The sequence below is a fragment of the Haemaphysalis longicornis genome, unplaced genomic scaffold (assembly GCF_048455015.1).
Source record: "Haemaphysalis longicornis isolate Haplotype H1 unplaced genomic scaffold, Haemaphysalis longicornis Haplotype H1 scaffold_3, whole genome shotgun sequence".
Taxonomy (NCBI): domain Eukaryota; kingdom Metazoa; phylum Arthropoda; class Arachnida; order Ixodida; family Ixodidae; genus Haemaphysalis; species Haemaphysalis longicornis.
Window position 1 is genome coordinate 33,363,328 of NW_027526335.1, and position 22,497 is coordinate 33,385,824.

The 22,497-nt window shown below is 47.1% G+C and overlaps 1 long non-coding RNA gene across 5 annotated transcripts in view; it reads right to left on the minus strand.

Moving 5' to 3' along the window:
• Positions 1 to 22,497, minus strand: part of LOC144173209 (uncharacterized) — a 339,775-nt gene that overhangs the window by 303,066 nt on the left and 14,212 nt on the right. Inside the window, exon 2 of one of the 5 annotated variants that reach the window (XR_013323184.1) lies at positions 8,414 to 8,664. The exons of the other annotated variants lie outside the window; for them this stretch is intronic. This is a non-coding gene — a long non-coding RNA (uncharacterized LOC144173209). Of the gene's footprint in view, positions 1 to 8,413; positions 8,665 to 22,497 lie in introns of those variants that run through there. 5 annotated transcript variants of the gene reach the window in all.

Consider the following 22,497-nt stretch of genomic DNA (forward strand, 5'->3'; position numbering starts at 1 on the left):
GGATAAGAGAGCCCCCAATTGTGCTTTTGTGCTACGGACGTTCTACTTGGCCTGAAAAAGGTCCGTCGCGTCTCTCTTCTGTTGTTTAAGACCAATGAGTTTTCTTCCTATAGCTCAGAAGTCGCGTGTCTGTCCTGAAGTGACAATGCCACAAAAAGGTACCATACAACAAAGCCAGCATCAGGTAGAATTACGCAGGTTTTCTTCTCATGTGTTACTGCCTCTAGTTCTGTTGTTTTCTTTTAAGGGTGTTGGCGCAAGCGTTCCAATATCCTGCGCACTATTTAAACACCGAAAATGAGGTGCATAATACCCATTAAAATGCCTAGGTTCTCCGTCTGTTATGCAAAACAGTGTACGGCATAATGGTGAGAAATGATGTGGTGTATGTTAAGCGTCCGCAACTCGCTTGTTCCCATCCATCATCCCCTCTTTATCGTGGTTTTCAAGAACACATGGAGGCGTTACTGAGCTACGCACGCAGCTCGGTTGCTTCCTCTTCTAACCGCCAGCCTTGGGTTAGCGATTAAAAAAGGAAGAAAGAAGAGGAAGCTAGCTTCCTCTTCTAACCACCAGCCAATCAGCGTTGAATGTTACCTTCACGCAGTTTTGAGCTTCACCACATATATTTTCACTTATGGGCCCTAACTACCCAGGAGATTCTATAATAATCAAAGGTAAATAAAAAAGGGTCGTTTAATCCACCAATAAATCATACTTTCTACAAATGGTTTGATGCAATGACAGCTCTTTCTTTGAGGAAGGTTCTCATTGCTAACGGCGAAGAGTTTTTTTTTTTTTGAAGGCATTGGAGGCAGCAACGTACGGCATCTGTCTTGGTGGAAGTTTCTATGTGGAATTTCTCGCCAGAGACAACTTCTTCCCGAAGTACGTGCGCTTGCGGAGGAAGCGCGAAAATAAGTACCATAGCAACAAAGAGAAATATACAAGAAAAGCACCAAAATATTGTTCCGCAACTGCACCGGTTTCGTAATGAACTATACAGTGCTCAGGGCCTTATTGAGGAGGTCATTTGTGAGTTTACTGAACCGTTAAATCCGGAAATATTGAATGATGTGACGGCGTAAGGCTGAGAGCTCAGCTTGGTTTTCGCCTCTCACGACATGGCATTCTCCTGTTCAACGGGGCGACACCGACGGCAGTTCTGTGTAAAGGGCTGCGGAAGCTTCGAGGAAGCATACCGCAGGTGTTTTCCAAGGCTCAACAAAGATGGATACGCAACGCCGTCTCTCTTACTGCGGGTGATGCTTCATGACGACCTAAATCGCGCCAGTAACACTGGTCGACACTATAGACGCTAAGCCTAGCTGCCTGCTTCGGTAGTACAATCTCCACAGTAGCGCTTTAACTTCGACGAGTATTTTACTGCAGCAAGCAGGTTATTCATTTTTGATGTCTTGGAGAATGTCTGTTGCTAGGCTCTCTTCGTGGCGATCTGTACGCTGCCTTGGTTTCGTTAAAGGAGTACTGACACGAAATTTCAAAGTTGAGATAACTATGTAAAATGCTTCCTTTTTATCAGGAGATATCTCCCAGCAAGTTTCAACAGCAACCGTTCAGCGAAACATATTTAAAATCCATTTTAATCTTCGCCCGCACGAGAAAGCCCAGAGCGGGCCGACGTGACATCATCTGCTACGTGCCCCAAACTGCCGACGTCGGGGCTCCCGTGACGAAGCCGACGCGCTGGCTGTGGTTGGCGCGCGCTGCTCGGGCGTGTGTACACGTCATGGTTTTGGGACTGACGTCATGCTGCCCGGGCCTGTGGGGACGGCGAAAACCTCGGCCGGTCTGGGCGCGCGCGTGCGCTCGCTCGCGCGCGCTTCCAGAGAGGCAGCGATACGGCAAGAATGGTGACGTCATGTTATACATGCTGTCATGGCGGCCGCTCGGCGTTTTTCAGTTGAAACCGAAACTGGCACGAATAAACGACGCCGTAAATGAATGTTTACGCTGCGCTCGACCGTCTAATCTGTCATTCTATGATTAGTGGGCTGGTAGGCACGCATAGCAGCGAAAAAAACGTAACATAAAAATTTCGTGTCAGTACTCCTTTAAGACCACGCTGGCAAGCCGGTGAAGGGAGGAGGCGAATGATGGCACGGCTACTCAAGAGGGTACCCGCTGAAAAAGGAATGCTAACAGAACTTGGAACTTGAGTTCAGCGGTGATATAAAATGAGCCTCGTCGAGCGGCAAAACTTTGTATAAAGCATCAGCATCGGTGCAGCACCGACGTTTCGAGAAGAAGACTTGGAGAGCGAGAATTTATCACTACGCCAGTGATCGGGGTTGCTGAAGGCATATGGGATGCACCTCTGTGTACTACATACTTAAACACGACGTACTAAACTTCTGACACCAAAAAGGTTAACTCAAAATGAGCAGATGCGAAAGAAGCAACGTTTGTTTGTTTGTTTTTAATCCGGTAAAATTCGTTCACTCTATAATAGCTGTTCGTTCACACCGTCGCGGAATGTCGGCTAGAAGAAAACAACGGGTCATCTGCAAAACTTGAATTTAAAACTTTTTGCTTGTTTTTGTTCATATTCCATTTCAAGAAAATTTGCTCAAGGAAAGATATTCCATTTAGGACGCCGTTAGCTAGTAATGGCAGAGCAATCGGTAGCCTTATACCCGGGTTAATTCGAGCGAGAAAACCTCTTACCATAATTAATGCACTTGACCGGGCCCCTCAGTGGAGCTCCGGCGTACTTTCTGGAAGACGAAAAGCATGCGCTAAAACGAGCTTGAAGGCTTTTCGCTTTGGTTCACTGCGTTTCGGTTTCCCGCTGGAAACTTCGCCATTTTCACGCACGTAAGCGAATGAAACATAAGATGTGCTAATATATTTAACGTAGGTTCAACATTATCAACTCTCTCAGGCCTGGCAGTAATAAGAAGGACTTCAAAGTATGTAAATGCATGGCAGAACGAAAAAAGAAAGAGGGAGAGTGGGATCGAGATCCAGAAAAAAAGAAAGAACCCCAAAACGTTGCATGCGTTACACAGCACCCGTTGTTTGTTCATAAAAATCGGAAGCCGGAGGAAGAGTGAACATCAACTACCAGGCATATTATCTAGTGTTTAGTGTTTTCAGCGCCATCGTTACTCTTAAGGCACACGGAGCATTGATAAATACGTCGCGAAATGAACAGTTTCTGTACAAACAAACGCATCGGCCATTTTCACGTACTGTATAATATTTTTTCACACATTGTATACTTTGTTACGAATAATAAACTTAAACTGAACTGAACTGAACTTACCTGAACTAAAAAATAAAAAAAGACAAAAAAAACTGACTCGCAGCAGGCTTGTCGGAATTTTGATAGGGGACGCCTGCACACAAAAACTCTACGCATCATCCAGCAGCAGCCCCCGAAGAGGCTAATCAGGATTGTAAGGGCTCCGGCACATCACGGTAGCCGTGGGCACGAGGCGGCGGACGCCATCGCTTGAGAATTGACCCACCGAGCGGGCGCCGAGAGCAGCGTTGTCGAACCCGAGCGCATGCAGCCCTTGAACTCTTACGCCGAGATCACACAACACTACCGGCTGTCGCGTCAAACACTCGCTTCCCCCCACAAACCTTTACCCTGAGAGCACGAACGTCACTTACGTGCTCTCCAGACGAAAACACTCCCCCATCCTATCCGGCTACACCTCTTTAACCGCCAGAACCCGCTTTAAGCTGGGCTATTTGGTACTGTTCCATGGCGGGTAACAGCGAAAAACTGGACGAAAACACTAAAAGTGTCCAGTTTTTGTGCTGTAACCCGCCATGGAACAGTACCAACTAGCCCCAGCTTACAACACTCCTGCAGTTTTTTTTTGTACCCCGGGCTCTTTTTCTTGTTTAAAAAAACAGCGCTCGTTTGTGTCTCTGCCTTTTCGTGTTTTCGTCCAGATTTCGCGCTTTTACACGCCATGGAACTCCCCGCTTTGCTGATTTTGTGGATAACCCGGAACGCTACGCCATGTGGTCGGCGGGTGTGACCAATCCCCACTGATTCCCCCCAACCTGCAACTTTCTACTGCCAAGCTTCGAGAGAGCGCCTTGGCGAGCACCGGCCTGTACGACCAGCTTCGCCTGGCTCGAAGGGCTGTCGATGCTGCCCGCACTCAAGGCATCTTGGACTGGGGACTCCTCCTTCAAGCTGCAGTACAATCCCCCTGTTGATTTAAATAAACGTTTATTTTCTCTCTAGCACCAAAAGAAAAAACACCAAAAGTGGAATCAACTTGAAGAATAAAATTGGTAAGTGCTCCTCGCAACTCTTGATAAATCAGCTTCACAATGCAGGAAGTTTTTCTAATGCACACCGCCATGTCCACTCAGAGTAAAATAAATAACTGGTGATATGGGAACCGAAATTTTACGGTATCCTTTCTGCCAATTCCTCGTGGGATCGCGCTGAAGGCATCGCAGTACAAAAGTGGTGCAAAATGATTCGTTCGTCGACAAGTGAACGGAAAGTGTGCGCGAAAACAAAACGTCTTTTTTCTAGGGTTTCAGTCTCCCTTTCTATTTTTTCTCTCTTTTATGCAGATAGGTTGAGTCGAAAGGGAAGTCCTGTCCTTTCATTTCTTTATTAACGATCAATCAATCAATTAATCTTTTTATGATAAGGCACTGGAACAGCCAGTCGGTCCTAATACCAGCGCATTTTTTTAAGCCACTAAGGTTTACAACAAGCAGATGACGAGGACGAAAAAAAATACAGCAGAATGGAGCTGACTTCATGGAGATATATAATATAATATTATCACGGGACGTGACGGGAAATCCTTCTGGGGCCATGGTTCCCACCAAAGACGAAGACAAGGGGAAGAAGCTGTGTGCGGGCGCAGCCAGCCCAGGCTCAGTTATGGCTGCATGTTAATAGTTCGCATTATGTCAATACATCGCTTCATGGCTACATGGTTCGTGCCATCTGCCGCCACGTTACATTTTGTGGAGTATCCGGGTCCATCCACATTGTGGCCCCCAGCATCGCATCGCACCGGCGTGGAAGCAGCCGTCAAGGACAACGAAGCCGCGCCGGGTATCCAAGCCCAGTCGAGACCAGAACACGACGATGACCCCCGCCCCGTGTCCTTAGCCCGAGAGACCCGAATGAAGACCAGCCGATACGAGCATTGCTCATGCCGAAGATGTGTTCCCCGCCCTTCCGTCTGGCGTGGCTCCAGGACATTCGGCGCTTCGTCGCGACTGAAGCCATTGTTGTTGCGGGGCCAGTAACCATCAACGCCACCATCGTCATGCGTGGCAGCAAGGCATTCGTGACTGAATTTTCATCGCAGCAATCATCCGCATTCAAATCGTCAGCTTGCCTCGTCCTCGACGGAGGGGGGGGGGGGGGGGCGGGGGGGGCATGTCACGGAACGTGGTGGACAATCCCCGTGTCGCAATGGTCCTCCACCAACGACGATGACGAAAGGAGGAAGCTGTGTAAGGGTCGCAGCCAGCCCGGGCTGCGTATTTCCAAACGCTTCGCTGCACAGAGCACCCACGTGACATGTCTGTTCTCGCGATGGAATACGGTAATTCAACGTGGTCATTGGCTGCGCCCAAGCCTAAAGCGACCTAAAGCATACCAAATCACCATTATTAACAAAAAAAAAGCGTAGATTTGAGATTTAAAAAAAATTATATTTAGGAAAATATACGCAATAAAAAAAAAATAACCCACGAGATAGACCTGCTGGGGCTCGAACCCAAGCCGTCAGCGCCAGCACTCAGTGCTCTACGTCAAGGCTACAGAGCCAGAACGGTGGGTTTGTTTTAGCAGGAGCCTAAAAGAATAGCGCGCGCAGTGACATCACACATGTCACGTGCGTGCTCTGTGCAGCGAAGCGTTTGGAAACACGCGCCCGGGCTCAGCTATGGCTGCATGTAAATAGTTCGCACTATGTAAATACATTGCTTCATCGCTACGGGGCTCGCGTCATCTGCCGCCAGGTTACAAGATAATATTATTATTCACAATATAATAGCATTGATCCGCCTCACTTTCGACCACCCTAACTAATGGCCACACTATCAGTTCGAGATTCCCTCTCGAGGTGACGGAAATTAAGCTTTATTCGTGGTAATACGTCTGTCACGCGCTACCAGACCAGGTAGCGCGTGACAGACTCAGGTACCAGTGCACTCCTGTAGATAGGTGCAACCAAATTAGGGAGGCTCTGCAGGACACAGACACCTCTCCCTTCCTAGAATGTAATCCGGCCACCCCGGTGTAGTTTCCGGCAGAAACCTTGTAATAAACCGAGAACCGAACGCACAGCCCTCAGTTTCTAGCAGTGGCAGGTCAGTGGTACGGCAGATGATGCTAAGAATATCTAGGCTCGTACAGGACACCTCTTCACTTGAACCTCACAACATTGAGCATTTAGGACTTTGTCCAGCGAGGACAGCTTAGGTGTGCTATTAGAGGAGCTGTCATGCATTAAGTGGGGCAATGTTTGGTTGAGCGATGGGCAGGCTTTATGAATTTGAATAGCCGGTACTTCTTTGGTTGGGGCGATATCTAGAAAAGAAGTTGCTTGTGGTGTGATTCTTGATCAATAGAGATAGCAGGGAACGGGAGGAAGACTTCAGAACTAGCAAGAGGGTTTCCACAGCTGCGATTACGATAAAAAATGGTACAGGTCAAACATACTACAATCCGATGCAGCAACCTCTAACTACCATGATAAGGCTGTACAAAGTATCTAAAAGAGGTTAAAATAGCCAGAGGCAAGTAGACGAACCTGCAGGAGGAGACACTGGAGCGGGTGGCACAGGTTGAATTTCGGCCGGTAAATAACTTAAAGGGACACTGAAGTGAATTTGTCAAGCTCCAGTTTTTGCTTGCACTGCGTAGACTGGCTCAAATTAGCACACTTTTCATCGCTTATCTGGTTGACAAATCGGTAATTATTTCACAAAGCGCGAAAGAAGAAAAACTACCATGCGCGGTTTGCGGCGGCCGCACCAACTAAGGCTGTGACGTTGGGAGGAGGGGCACCGTGATTGGACGATGCCCAAGGTTAGCAATCAAACAAGTTTCAGTTTCGGTTTTGGTTCTGTAAAACAGAACCAATGGCGTTGTTGGATGGGCATTCTCAATATCTCAGTAATCATCGTACCGCGCTTCTGCCATATTGTCGGCTGTAAAATACATAAGATAAGCCTCCCAAGACGGCTTGGAATCGTAGCATTCACTAGCCGAGGCCTACGCAGTGTATGAACGCCCTCCGCGTCCCCGCAGACGCTCTAACGCCATGCGCTTTTATCCTATATTTGGAGCTTGCCTCACTCATGCCTGTATCGTAAAAAGCGTGTTCGCACCAGGCCAAGGGCCTGTTGATTCTGGCCTGTGGCCACTGCCCGCAAGCAGTCGGTGCTTATGGCAACAGCACGCCAACGAGAACTCGCTAGCGCGCCAGTGCCAGCCTGCGCGCGTTCTGTGAACTAGTTCGGGGAGCAATGAACGTTGCGGCCCAAAAAAAGGTGAACTCATTATAGAAAACATCGGCGGAAAACAAAAAAGTAAACTTATAAGAAAAAAAGCACGTACCCGCGGGGATTCGAACTTGTGACTTGCAAAACGAAAAACCTTGCGCCTTAGACCACTCGGCCACGAGCCAGCTGGACCGGGGTGGGATATATAAGGTATACATTGTATAACTAGTTTACACTTATTTAGTTTTAGCATTCTAAGCAGCTTAGGTGACTATTTGTTGTTTTGCGCTCGTGCAGTAAGCATCCCCCAAGTTTCCGCAATATCTCACGCCTAGCAATTGCATTTCTTAGACGGAAAAGCGTTCGCAGATGCGTAGTCGTGCTGCTGGCCGCTGTGCTTCTTCGTCCAGCGCAAAAAAGTGCTTCCCGCTCCCTAGTTTTACGCTGTACGGCACAAATGTCAGTTGATTTTATTTCCTTAGTACCTATATTGGCTTTGCTGACTTTTCTCCTGCCTTCAAGAGGCCTTATATTTTCCTACTGGCGCACCAGTCAGCGAAGCGTCGCACGTGCGCTTGTGCAGCGCTGTGTGAAGCGACCTTGACTTGGAGCTAGATACAGTGTACAAGCTAACCAAGTAAAGAAAGACACATTCTTTCATTCACAAACGTGTCCTGGCTTCGTTTCAACTGAGCGAACGAATCACGACGACTCGTCGGCGGCCGGCGGACGAAACGCTGGGCCGACTGACTCTGTCTGAAGGCCGGGGAACCGTGCAGTAGCACAGCCAATTGTGAGCTCGGCTCCTTCCGACGTCACATGAAAACGCCACAGAAAATGGGCGAGCGTAAAGAGAGGAGGACAGCATTTTCGAATTAATTTTTCTACTAAATAAAATCGCGTAAACACGCCCAGAGTGGTCGAAACATGGCCTGGGGACTCCGGACTATAATTTGCGCTAGTAATCCCGCAATGTTTACGTATCACTTCAGTGTCCCTTTAATACAAATACATTCTCCCGCACACGATAGAAAGAATAGGACATCAACATAGAATATCCCCAACAGTGAAAGTAAAAATGAAATCGTCTTCTTTTTAAGTGCCAATTCCAGGTCTTCTGCAGGCTGTCGAGGTGCTTTGCTACATCAACAGCAGTGAGCAGAAGTTCTGGGGAGCAGAGGAAGGCCATCCCTGGAAAGAGGAACGATGAAACGAGCAAAAAGATTGAAACCTAACCTGCAGTCAGTAATACCCCGTCTAGGGGGGGCGTTTGAAATGACGTTCTAGCTAAATGGCCTGCGACATTTTTGATGTACAACACGTAAAGTTTACCATCCACTTGGGCAAATTTTATTTGCGTGTCCTTTCAAATGCCCGCGTAGCCGGGGCATAAGGGCCTGGCGCACGAGTTTAACATGGGGTGCAAGAACATTTCCGTGGTCCTGACCGGACAGAGCAAACGTAGCGTAGGCATACCGAATGACAACCTAACGACGATAATCAGAGGCGAAAGCCATTGTGTGAGGGAACGAAAACCTGCAAAAGAAACTTGTAAAATGTCTCAGAAAGCGAATCATTCTATTGCGAAATAAAGGAATATAAAAACGTCAAGAAAGGCGGAGCAAATCCAATTAACCGAGCCGTCGGACCTAATTAACAGCCGTAATGGTAGCCACATTCATAAGAAACGTTAAAAAAGATGGAAGCCTTAAAAAAAGCTAAGAAGGGGGCTTCTATTGGGAAACACAAAATGAAGGCACTCGGAGACGAAGGAAGTGCCATTGCGCTCAGCATAGTTGACATAATTAAATTAGCGAAGATATTTTACGCCGAGTTGAACAATGGCAACACTACGCCGGGAGACAGTATACTGAAAGCAATAACTTGGTTCGTGACGTCGCAATAGTAACTACAGACGACAAGGAAAAAAAAAAAAGCTTTGGGAAATGAAGAGAAAGAAGCTGCAGGAGACCACAGAATTGACAGTGGATCGCTCTGAAGAGAGAGCATACGAAGCTAGCCAAACAATTCTGGAAATGCACCAGAACAACAATAGCGACACCCTTAATGAACGCCATCATAATTTTATCGACAATAAAGGTTAAAATTTAAATACATACCGCTTCAAAAAAAGTAATCAGGGTATTGTTGTTGAAGGTAAAGAAGTGGCTCCAGGTTAGGCATGTGGTATTTAGTGTATACGTAGTAATTTCTGGTTTATCTCGTGGTATTTGGCGTATAGGTAACTCCTTGTTTTTTCTGAAGCATGCATAGCAAAACATAAATATACGAACAACATGCACCTAATCAGTGAAATTTGCGAAAGGCAGTGTACGTTCGATACTGAAAGAGAACCTAATAATATAACACAAGGCTCAGTTTAATCTCACGGCAGCCGTGAGAATTACCCCCGGGAAATTGTCACGGCAGTTTCTATAAAACCTGGCTGGCCTAAAATTCGCTGAATAATATTACGTCCCAACGTAACCTAACATAACATAACCTCACCGAACCTAACGTAGTGTAACCTAACCAAATCCAACGCCACTTCAATAAACCTCACCTAACCCAGCCCAGCGACACCAAACACAACCTGTATTAAACGTAATCCAACACCTTCTAGAAGTCCTGTGCGTTGATCTGTTGATATACTGAAGACCAGAGCACACAAAAGCATCAACAAAATTACGATGACCGAAAAATTTCGAAAGAAGAAAAAATCGCCATGTCGGAGTCGAACCTGAGCCTTCTGGTTTAAAAGCCATTACTATAGCGCACTGCTACAGGGGCAGCTACAAATACGGCTTTTTAGGGAATACCTCCCATAGAATCTCCGGGTAGCGTGCTTAGCCAATGAGAGGCGACTGCCGTGAGAAATTTCTGACGGTAATTCTCACGGTTGCCGGGATAACAGACACCACTAGCACAAAAACGTTACGAAATTAATCCTGATGGCTAATAAAAGTCATATGATAAAGAAAATGCGTGGTTCCAGCTCGTAGAGGGCCGCGGCATAAAGAAAAATGAAGAAAGCTCACACTAACACGTAAAACGTCAAGGTACCAAAGCTGTACGCAACCTCAAGCTGTACGCAACCAAAGCTGTACGCAATCACGACGGTTTAAGTCCCCAATCGCAGCCGATTTGCTTCTTCTTCGTCGCCGCAACGACCTATATTTCAACATTGTTGTTATAAGTGTGGGCATCTTTCTTTTCTATTGCAAGTGATAGTCATTGAAAATCACGTTGGACGGGCGTACGCTATGACGTCTCTTTTTTGTTCCGAGCAAGTGTTGCACAATTTTAATTCGCCAATCTCGGCCAATCTCCCTTAGTGGGTGTGCTTGGCTTGACAAACGTGTGCCGAGGGCGCTGGGCGGTCGCCGCGAGGCACGCACACACGAACGCTCGGCATTTTCTTGCTTTTTTTTAATGACCGGGCGGTCACCGCAATCTTGGCCAATCTCGCTAAGTTGGTGTGCTTTGCTTGACAAACGCGCGCAGGCGACGCTGGGCCGTCGTTGTAAGGCACGCACACGTGAGCGCTAGGCATTTTCTTGGTTTTGTTAACTGCCGGGCGGTAGTCGCGAGACCCGTGCTCACGTGCGCGAGGTAGGCAATTTCTGGGTGTTTTCAACCGCGGACACGAAAACTTGCGATGTGCTAAACAGCTTCGCTGTTAAAAGTAAAGAGGGCCTTGTTTCCTGCATGAACGCCCACTTTGAGAACGCCATTTTTGAGTGAAGATATGTATGCGAGAAGAGCATGCTCTGCAATGCAAAACATGCTGTGGGAATACATTTCACCAAAATTACGAATGTTGAGGACAGCACCATTATCAGCTTGGCGGATCAGTGTTTTTGGATAATTCAATAGCCAAATAAAATGAGAAATTACTGTTTAAGCTAAGATGTCTATGTAATGTATTTAAAGTTATATGCTTGCATCGGTTTTTGTTGTTTTTAACTCCCGTTCGTTGTGGTGTACTAGCCACATATGAACACGCCAATATGTTCTGCAACGTTCAGAAATCCTCTTTGTTTTTGTTTTTTGGGACTCCGTGCTGCTGGGTCGATCTTGTTTTAGTCGCGATTTCGTTTCTAACTTCATGTGCTCGTAGAACATTGTACTTGCCACAGGGGATGGAAGCTCCGCGACAGAACTGCTGTGGAACATTCTCACTTGCATCCTTTGGTACCAAGTGTACATAAGGCACATTATATACAATTCCTAACTGAAATAAACCATTTTTGAACTACAATATTTTCAAAGTTGTTTTCCCGGTGACTTCTTCGAGCAATCGAAGCGAAGCCCATCGATTCCTTAATTTATTTGCGTCTGAGGTCGCGATTGTGTTACACATAACTTTTACAAACGTCAAAAAATATCGCAGTAGGATTTACCACGCTTGGAGAAAACGATTGTATTAATTTCAGATATTACTACTGACAAAATGCTCGGCAACATACATTCTAGCTTGAGCGCCTGCTTGGGCCATGTCTTTGGGCGCCTTTATGTCTCGCACTTCACACGTTTTGTGGCACAGTACCTTCTCGCGTGCAAGTTCTGATTATTAGTAACTGTTTAGATTACATGTGTTTATTAGGTCATGAAGTCTTAAATTCATATTGTTACGCGGCTGCATGACAAAGAGGAAACGAACGATGAGATGGGCCGAAGCGATCTTGTTACGTTATGTGCAAGGCAGCCAGCAGAGACTCGGCCAGGCCACGTGCCCCCCACCACTTCCTCCCCGTTTTCTTATTGTGACAATATTTTCATGTTTTTTTTAAGGTCAGTGGTTCTGACCCCCGTTTTCTTACCTCACAGTAGTAAACAAGGGTGTTAACATTAAGAGTTTTAAGTACAACCAATTACTTTAGAACCGCCTTCCTGATAGCTAGGAACTTTTTTCCTTTAAGAGCGAATGTGTTTTCGAGAACGCAGAAGGCTTGAACGTTAGCTTAGGTCACCTCCTAAGACGGTGGAAAGTTTAGCGGTGCCAGTTGTGTAGTCTCATGATAACACAAGAGCGCGTAAATTAAAAGGTGGGCTCGATTTCCGCGAGGCTCGTTTCATTGTGAGATATTCAGGAGTCCTTATGATCAAATATAGATTTTCTAGGTCTTGGCTTGGAGATAGGGGCTTTTTCAAATAATACCACTTTTGTTATGTGCGCGTAATGCATTATGGCTTCACTACTCATGCACGCGTGAAATAATCTAGTGCATAGAGGTCTTGCATTGCATCTTTTTTATCGGCAACCCCGATTACCTTTCTTTCCATATATTTATTCTACGAATAAAACTCGCACTGAATAGTTCAGGCCGCGTTTTGTGTCGGTGCAGACCGAAGGAATTATTTATTGCTGCACCGTGTAGAGATGACCGCGAGAGGAGTTGCGTGAATAAATAATGGACGCCTTATTCCGTTCTAGCGGTGCGTCTGCTACAAAACCAAAGTATGTTTTGCTCATATCTTTTAGATAGATGACTAGAAGTTTTTCAGATAACTTCAAGCGAGTATTTTGTGAGAGTAAAAATAAATTTATTTTTACACAAAGATTCCTAAGTTGTGCAAGAAGCAGGCAACAATAAACACCCCGTTAAGCGGGCTGTGTGGGATGCGCGACTTATCCAAGACAAAGGGATGTTCATCGTATATGTTTCAGTTTGTAATTTCAATAGCGCTATCTTTTTTTTTTTAAATATGTGTGGCCTTGGTAAGAAAATGCGAGAATCGTAGTACAAAACCCCGCCGCTGTTAGCTTGTTTATCCAGTGTTTCAGAGAAAGATCGCTGAATTTGCAGATAAAAACGCCGGGACACAAGACAAGTTGTACATATGCGAGTCGCAGTGTATCGAACGTATATAACGGCTTCAATAAGTAAATGAAATGGTGTTTGCTTTGAGGTAATTCATTAGGAGGTAGTCGTTTGTGTGGCCGGGCCCAATTGGTTGACTATGGTTCACTTTTGTGTTCCGTGTTACGCATCTGGTCTCTGCTATAGGCCACCCCGTGGGCGGAGCAGCTCACCTGCCAATTGTCGCCTGATCAAACACGACTGATCGACGGTGCCCGAACAGCGGCTGTCGCCTATGGAGCCCCTCCCGAACTTGGGTTCTTTTTTTTTTTTTCAATAAACATTTAAACCACCCCTACCCCCTTGTTGCAGTCCATGTGTTACAAAGCTTGCCAGAATGCTCTTGGAACACAAATTAGTGACCAGCAGTGGCTAATTGGCTGTCGGTAGCGACAAATTCAGTGTATGTGCAAATCAAGTGGTAGAGACGGTTCTTCAAACCAATTTGGCATTCTCATTCCTCAAATGTCTCAGCCCTGCCGATGCGGCGGGATGCATTGAAACACATCCGCTGTTCACATCATCTTGAGTAAAGTGCGCTTGAGTGGAGAGCGCGAACCTACATTGTGAAAAACGTATTTAGGTTTCTTTTCCCAGAAAGGTGCGGCTTTGAATACAATGTTATTAATTAAAATATATCCGTCGCGCACAACCTCTACAGGTATTAGCACGTACGCACTTTCTCGATACTAGTATATTAGCGCGCATCTAATCTGGAAGAAAAAAAACGCTGCCAGTGTCTTCCGTGAGAACCATAAACGCCATTGTTAACAATTTCGTCTATTTCTGAATAAGTGGGACTAAATTTCAAAGCTTGAAATATGACTTGCGGGTAATTATTACTATAAAATAAAGACTATAGATGGCATTCCGCATAAGATCATGGCCGCGTAAGGTAAAATACCAGAGTAAGATAAATATACGGAGTCTTTGAAAATGGGAGTAATTAATCAGTCCCTTCGGGGAAGTGGGTTTCACCTAAAGCAAAGATCCCCGCTTTGCTGGGCATAGGCGCCTAATGATATTACTCGTTGTTCGTTTGAGGACGTTGTCTCCCTGCCGCAGCGATCGATTCTAGACAAGTGGAACAAAACCGCTGTGCAGTTATCTCGAGGAGGAAGTGTGGGGGAAGCCAATAGGAGAATTGTGAGGCCTTGTGCGGGCAAGCGCAGTTTTATAGTGCACAAGCACATGGAATCTTTGCGTGTGTTGGAAGCCTCGAAGGCGCCTGAAGCCATTGCACAGCCTCCACGATGGATGATCAACAGCGCGAGAGAAGCAGCGCCGAGCTGATGTGGGGAAGAGGAGACAATGAAGAGGGGCGAGCATGCGTAGAGCGCGCTGAAGGTATCCCTAAGACGACGACGCAAGAAGGTATCCAAAAGCAAGTATTTATGAAGATTCTGAAGTATACACACGCTAGAGACAACAGGAAAGATCTCCTCGCTTTGTGAGCCAAACATACAAAATTCGGTGGGCCCGCGAAAAGAAACCAAACCTGCAAAAGATCGCCCCGCAATTTTTTTTTCCCGTTGCCATGCCCGCGGAATTCTTTGTTTTTATTGAAATTTGAAGCTTGTTGCTTTCATCTTCTTCATAAACCGAAAGCTGTTTGTGTGCTTTCTACCGTCTTGTAAATAAGGAGGAACGAAAGCGGGAAAAGCTGCTAAAGCGCTGGGTAGTGCGCATGCTACTTCAATTAGCTGCCTATTAGAGGAACGTCTCTTCTGTTCATACTTCCACCTATAAAATTCTAAGAAAGATTGCTCGGGGCAGCTAATCTCCGTAGAAGAAGGTGTCTCAATGCCCCTAATATGTAGAAGATTTACACGGGGAACGAGGTTGAGGTGCACAAGGAAAGACCAAGAGTACCACATTGATCGAACGTCAATGCGCTTTGACGTTCGCTCTGTATGCTGTAACTTAACGGAACATGCAACTGGTAAGGCAAGGCAATTTCTTATCGGATATACGGTAACGCTGCAATGTAACAAAGGCAGAAACAAAGGAATGATGCACACGAGTTCTGTTCATTTATTGTAACTTCCATTTCGTCATTGTTAATTAGCGCCGTAACTCTTCGTTCGTCGTGGATGTTCACCTGGCCAGCACCGTCACACTGCTCAGAAAGTTTTTACTCGTCATGCTAAATCTGTTTCCGATTGGTTTATCCTGCTACTTGTTCTACCCGCCTGCACCTCATATTTCAAATACGAACAGATTTTAAGCATGCCATTGCATCGGGAATGAATAACAAACCTAGTAGTCAGTTCGATGTTTCCCATACAAAGTGTTGGCGTGCCACTTAAAATTTTATGATAAGCGATGCATGCCATTGACTGTATGCGACGTACAATATGCGTTGTTTTACGAGGCTTAACACTATAACAAATGCGCCTTCGTAAAGAAAATGACAGTCGTGCTGTTATTCCTTTGGGCGAAGTTCCGCGTGACTGAAAAACGCAATCAAAAATTTTTGAGAGATGGGGAAAGGAGGGCCAGAGAAAATATTCAGCTCTCCTCGCCGGTTCTTCCTCGTGGGGGACCGTTTCACCGTAAGAAAAAGGGGAGGGAAGTGAAAACTAAAGAAATGTTTGTGAGTCTTGCTCCCGCAATATTCACTGTATACAAATCTATGTGATCAATAGGGCGAAGTAGGCCGAGCATAAGATATCACCAGAAAAATCTGTTCTGCGCTGCGGCATCACGCAATCCAAGAACGATGTTTTCAGTTGTGCGGTGCTACAGCGCAAACCATGTTTTTTACTTTGATCGTATGTCGGTCTTCATCATTTGCCACAATTCCGACTTTGTACGCAGCGAATGGTTATTCACGTGCAATACGGCAAAGCAGAAGTCGGAGATTTATTAGAGTGTGGGTAGATTTATTATTGTACGGAGATTTATTATTGTGATTGTTGTACGTGGCCCCAGAAGACATTGTGATCTAAAAGCAGGACTGATTCCCTAGAACCCACCTGTTTCAGTGCCGAGTCTAAGGTAGAAACATTAAGCCTCAACGGCGAGCCATATTCCATAATGGGCGCACAAATTGAGGGACCTTATCAGTGAACCTACGGTACACAACGTGGAAACGAGACCAAACACGTCACGTAAAACACAGCGACTGCAGTTGAATTGCGCAGCGTCCCATGTTGACCACTGCGGGGGCAAGTACAGGAAACGATGTTGGCAGCCGAGTGAAGGAGAGATTTTCATAGAAGCAACGCGTATCCCTCCTAAGGAGCGAATAATGCATGAAATCAATTTACGAGTCGATTCGATCAATGTGCCTCTGTAGCCTAGAAGAAAAAAAGAATAAAGCCAGACCCATGAAGTTTACACATGCATGAATGAAGCCACGCCGCATCTGAAATAAGAAACGCGCAGATAAACTGGACGCGCCTACGACACAGACCCTTGACATAGCGGTCCGTCCATTTTTCAGCGGCGCCATCGTTCAGCGGCGCCTACACAAAGGCTGCGCTGCGGGGGATGGTGCCGAGTGGTGCGATAGTCTCCGATGGTTCTTTTTTATTCCCCTTTAACGTTTCTTCCTGGACGACCATTTATCAGGTAGCTGCGACGACATCGACTTCGGAAGGAAGCAAACAAACAAGCAACAGAAAGGAAGACGAGTCGAACTGACCGGAAATGCGGCCCGCCATTCTATTCCCGAGTGGTGCCGTCAAGTTCCGTTTGCCACCGTGGCGTATTGTCTGCTCATGTACGCGCATCAAGACCAGCCGCCCTAATTCTCCTTGAGCCGTCGCCTCTTCTTTCTATTGGTAGCCCATGTCGGCCTATTGCCCTGTCTTGAATGAGCCAGTAAATGACGTAGCGGGCGTACGGTGTTCCATCACGGACTGTGTGTCGTCGCTGCACATCGCTCTCCACCTTTCGCCAGCGACGTACGAGAAACAAGCCTATTTTTATTGTCGCGAAGTACCCTAACCTCTTATCTTTGATTAGATAAAGAAAATTTCAAATGTGAAAAAGAGGTCTACAAAGCTGAATTACAAATCAAGAACCTACGACTGGTGGAAACAAAATAGTATATTTTTATATAAGTGCCTATACCTTGTTTCCATGGCCTTGATACCACATAATATTACCCCTGTTCACTAATACTTGGGCTGTTACGTTCGCTTCGACACTTTTACTTTACCCGTGCACGGATACGATTCAGCGAGCCGCTACCCTGTGTTCCGAATGATAGAATTTTGGTGCAGTGCAGTGAAGTTTTGGTGTGTTTCTGCCAATTGCGTCCTCCTCAAGCAAGTTACCACAATCCGGAGCGTGTCTGCTCCGCGCCTCTTCGTTGGCAACGGTTCCCGCCCGAGTCAGCTGCAAAATCCATAACAAACTGGTTCTGTCGGCTTCGCGTTGAGACCGGTCTCTACGAACAGATTCCGCCTGCTGATATCTCTGCTTTCCCCCAGACACAGAGTACGCCGGCTATCACAAGATTGGGGGACGGTGCTCTTGTGTGTTTTTACTTCGCTCGGAACGTGCGCAACATTCCGCAGGGCTCTGAGCCGTTGACATTGTATAAATTCCGTCCTTTCAGCGACCTATGGGAGACCGCTTTGGGCTCCCGTAAGGAGCGCTGCTCTGCCCGAGTTATGCTGTAAACTCACCCGCAAGAGTGCTGTTCCAATATCGTCGCTGTTCATCTCTCGCCATGCGGTAAACCATTTAGGTTTTGCTCTCGGCTCGTTCTCGTCGACACCAAGGCAGCTCTCATGTTCGGAGCTCGTTCATGACGCTAGCAATACCTGACGGAGGCGACGGAGCTCGGCACGTGGACGCCTTCGCCAATGTATCCCCACGCAGTGCAAATAAAAAACTGAGCGCTATTCGAGTGCTTTCTAATTAATTCGAACTACTATAAGTAGGTGTATGCTTCAAGCTTAGAGCACCGCTAAACGCTTCTGGCCTGAAAAACGAAGCCTTGGTTAGCTGGTGTGAACGAAGACACTAGTTTTACTTGACAAGACTTTTCGTGTGCATAAACTAAGAAAGAGCGAATGAAAATTGCCAAGAGAGAGAAAAGAAAAGGTAAAGGAAAGGCAGGAATTTTAACCCGGTTACGGCCTAGTATGCTATCCACGCGCGGGGAAAATGGGAACAATGAGGAAAAAGAGAAAAAACAGAAAAAGAAGGGGAAAGGTACAGCCATAGCATAGAGTGGAGTGCCTAGCGGTAGGACACTATAGGCAAAGAAGTCCAGAGAGTTCACAGAGGGTAGTCTTCTGCGCTACAGTCTTCTGTGCAATTCCCGGTTTTTTTAGAAAACACAGCAGCGCTTTTGTCGCGTTGCGCGTAGATGACGGAGAAGGCCAGTGGCCCAGGATTGCCTCCTCAGATAACGGCCGCCGAGAGTCTAGCTTCCGTAGAGTCGAAGAGAGCTGCCTTCGTTCCGATGCAAACCGTGGACACTCGCATAGGACATGTCGTAAGGTCTCTGGTGTGTCACAAACTTCGCACGCATCACTGGTTTCCATTCTTATCAAATAGGAGTAAGCATTTGTGAATGCGACTCCAAGCCAGAGACGACAAAGAATGGTTGCATCAGATCGTGGGAGGCCTAACGGAAGGGGGCGCTGAAAATGCGGGTCCAGGGCATGAATACGAGCGCTCGTGAACTCTTTGAACGCTCGTGAACTCGTGAACTCCCGAGCAAATTTGCGGAGAGTCCTAGCTGGGTCCGTCCTGGATAACGGAATGAATATGGTCTCCGTTTTTTGGTGTGCCAAGCGGGCGGCAGCGTCCGAACTTTTGTTTCAGACAATGCCACAATGACTGGGAAGCCACTGAAAGGCAATGCCATGACCCGCTTGGGTGGCATCGACATACAGTAGCCTTATCTCGGCCAGCAGCTGTTCAAGAGGTCCACGGCACAGGGCTGACTACAGCGATTGAAGTGCAGCCTTTGAGTCGCAGAAGATCGCCCATCTTCAGCATGAAGTTGATTCAATAGTGTGAAGGGCACAACGGATGACGGTAAGTTCTGCAACGGTGGAAGTGGTAAGATGGGCTATCTTGAATTCTGTGGACATGGACATTCGTGGTATAACAACGGCGCTGGCAGAAGCCGATGTTGTTACAGAGCCATCGGTGTAAATATGGGTGTAGTCACTGTATCTCTCGTGTAAATAAATGAGTTAGCTGCTCTAGTGCCAGCGTTGGAAAATCCTGCTTCTTTGTTAAGCCTGGGTTAGTAAGGCATGCTCGAGGCTGCGTCGTACACCAAAGTGGGAGTGGTGGTCTCACCGCGGGCGTATAGTTGGACAGCATGCTGGTGATGTTGGAAGCTACAACCTTTGCGACAACGCATGGGGGCGTTTTGATGGCATCAGGCAGCCTGGTTAGGTGTCTAATGTGCGCCCTGAGTGTTTCAATTGTCGCGTATGTGGGTAAGGGGTGATCACGAGCCACAGCAATGGTTGCCGCTGTTGATGTGCACCGTGGTAGGTCAAGGCAAGTTCGGAGGGCCTGCGCTTGTATGCCTTGCAGCTGCTGGATATTTGTACGGCAAGTACCTGAAAGTACAGGCAGGCTGTACCGTAGGGAACCCAACAATAGTGCGTAGTATAGCTGCAACATTGACTTCATAGGCGCTCCCCACGTCTTGCCGCCGATGAACTGGAGAATATGGGCCACTGCATACAGCCTCTTCTTGAAACAACGAACATGGGGGCTTCAAGAAAGGTCTCTGTCGGCGACCACGCCGATAACCTTGTGATACTTCACATCAGAGACCCTTTCACCATTACCAGTCAAAGGGTGTGCATACATAGGCTTCCCTGAGAACACAAGCACTGCGGATTTGCTGGAAGACACTTCCAACCCTTGCTTATGTAGATAGGTGTTGGTCAAATCTGCAGCCTTTTGCAGGCGCGCACGCACGTGCCGTCGAGTCACTCAATCTGCCCAGATGCAAATATCATCCGCGTAAATTCACAGATGAACATTTCTTTGGAGGGAGCTTGCAAGGCCGATGAGCGTGAGGTTGAACAACGTGGGGCTCAAGACGCCTCCCTGGGGGACACCGCGTTGGATATAATGTATTGTCGTTGGGCCATCTTCAGTCATTACAAAAAATGACCTCCCTGAGAGGTAACTTTGCTCCTACTGGCAGACTCGGCAGCCAAACTCCACTGCCTGCAGTGCCTTAAGAATGGCATCATGCTCCACGTTGTCATACGCTCCTTTCACTTCCAGAAAGAGTGCAGCGCATATGCGCTTGATACGTCTCTGCTGCTGCACAAAGGTTACCAGGTCGATAACGCAATCGATAGAAGAACGGCCACGAAGGAAACCAGCAATGACTTCAGGGTAGACGTTGCAGTGCTCCAGGAACCCCTCCAGGCGTGCAAGGATAACTCGTTCCATTAGCTTTCCAACGCAACTGGCAAGTGCTATGGGTCGGTATGCCGCCGGGTCCAGCAGAGATTTTTCATGTTTCAGGAGCGGCATAAGGCAGCTAGACCTCCATTTTTCAGGGAACTATGCCATCACGCCCTTGTTCGTTGAAATATTTCAAAAGGGTGTGCCGGGTGCCGTTTCCATGGTGACAGAGATCAGCATAGGTGACTTCGTCCGGGCCAGGCGATGACGATCGGGTGCAGAGAGCCAGTGCCGCCTCGAGCTCTTCCATCAAAAAGGGGACATCCATACGAGAATCCCGCGAAGCGGGAATGTCGGTGCCAAGTGATGAACTAGCAGAGCCTGTTCCACTGGCGATCCGAACACAGAAGTCCTCTGCTACTTCGAGCTCTCCGCGTTTCTGGTGAAGAGCCAGAGCCTTTAAAGGGACACTGAAGTGAATTTGTCAAGCTCCCATTTTTGCTTGCACTGCGTAGACTGGCTCAAATTAGCACACTTTTCATCGTTTATCCGGTTGACAAATCGGTAATTATTTTACAAAGCGCGAAATAAGAAAAACTACCATACGCGGTTTGCGGCGGCCGCACCAACTAAGGCTGTGACGTTGGGAGGAGGGGCACCGTGATTGGACGATACCCAAGGTTAGCAATCAAACAAGTTTCGGTTTCGGTTCTGTAAAACATAACCGATGGCGTTGTTGGATGGGCATTCTCAATATCTCAGTAATCATCGTACCTCGCTTCTGCCATGTTGTCGGCTGTAAAATGCATAAGATAAGCCTTCCAGGACGGCTTGGAATCGTATCATTCACTAGCCGAGGCCTACACAGTGCATGAACGCCCTCCGCGTCCCCGCAGACGCTCAAATGCCATGCGCTTTTCCCCCATATTTGGAGCTTGCCTCACTCATGCCTGTATCGTAAAAAGCGTGTTCGCACCAGGCCAAGGGTCTGTTGATTCTGGCCTGTGCCCACTGCCCGCAAGCAGTCGGTGCTTATGGCAACAGCACGCCAACGAGAACTCGGTAGCGCGCCAGTGCCAGCCTGCGCGCGTTCTGTGAACTAGTTCGTGGAGCAACGAACGTTGCGGCCCAAAAAAAGGTGAACTCAGTATAGAAAACATCGGCGGAAAACGAAAAAGTTAACTTATAAAAAAAAAAAGAACGCGTACCCGCGGGGATTCGAACTTCTGACTTGCAAAACACTTGCAACGACATACCTAGCGCTCCAAACCACTAGGCCACAGGCTTTTTTTTCTTTTTCTTTATTACATGGGAAAATACGCTCAGACGTTGCAGTACGAGGAATACAAGCAAACAAAAGAATACCCTGAAGTTATGAGAAGCAAATATACATCAAAATTCAGGCAAACACACACAAGCGTTCAAAAGAGGGAACCAGTCAGGTGGTTGGTCAAGCGAACTATACACACTATGTACAAATGCCACAGTTTCTCGGAAATAAGACAGTTGATCTTGGTGGCTCGGCATGCCTATCACATAAGCGGCATCGCCACAGACTGTACAAACCAATCAACACGAACATGTCATAAGGTGGCTCACCAGGATAGTCGAATGGCAAAAATCGGATAGAGAAAGGCGTAATATCCATGTCTTTTTTGAGCGTTCGCTGTAGAATGTCCCAGAAAAAGACAGCATCTCTGCAGTCTACAAAGCAGTGATCAATTGTCTCTGGTCGAGTACAGAGCCGACAGTCTGTCGACCAAGCTATAAACAGACCCCGATCTTTCATCCAAGTTTTAACAGGGAG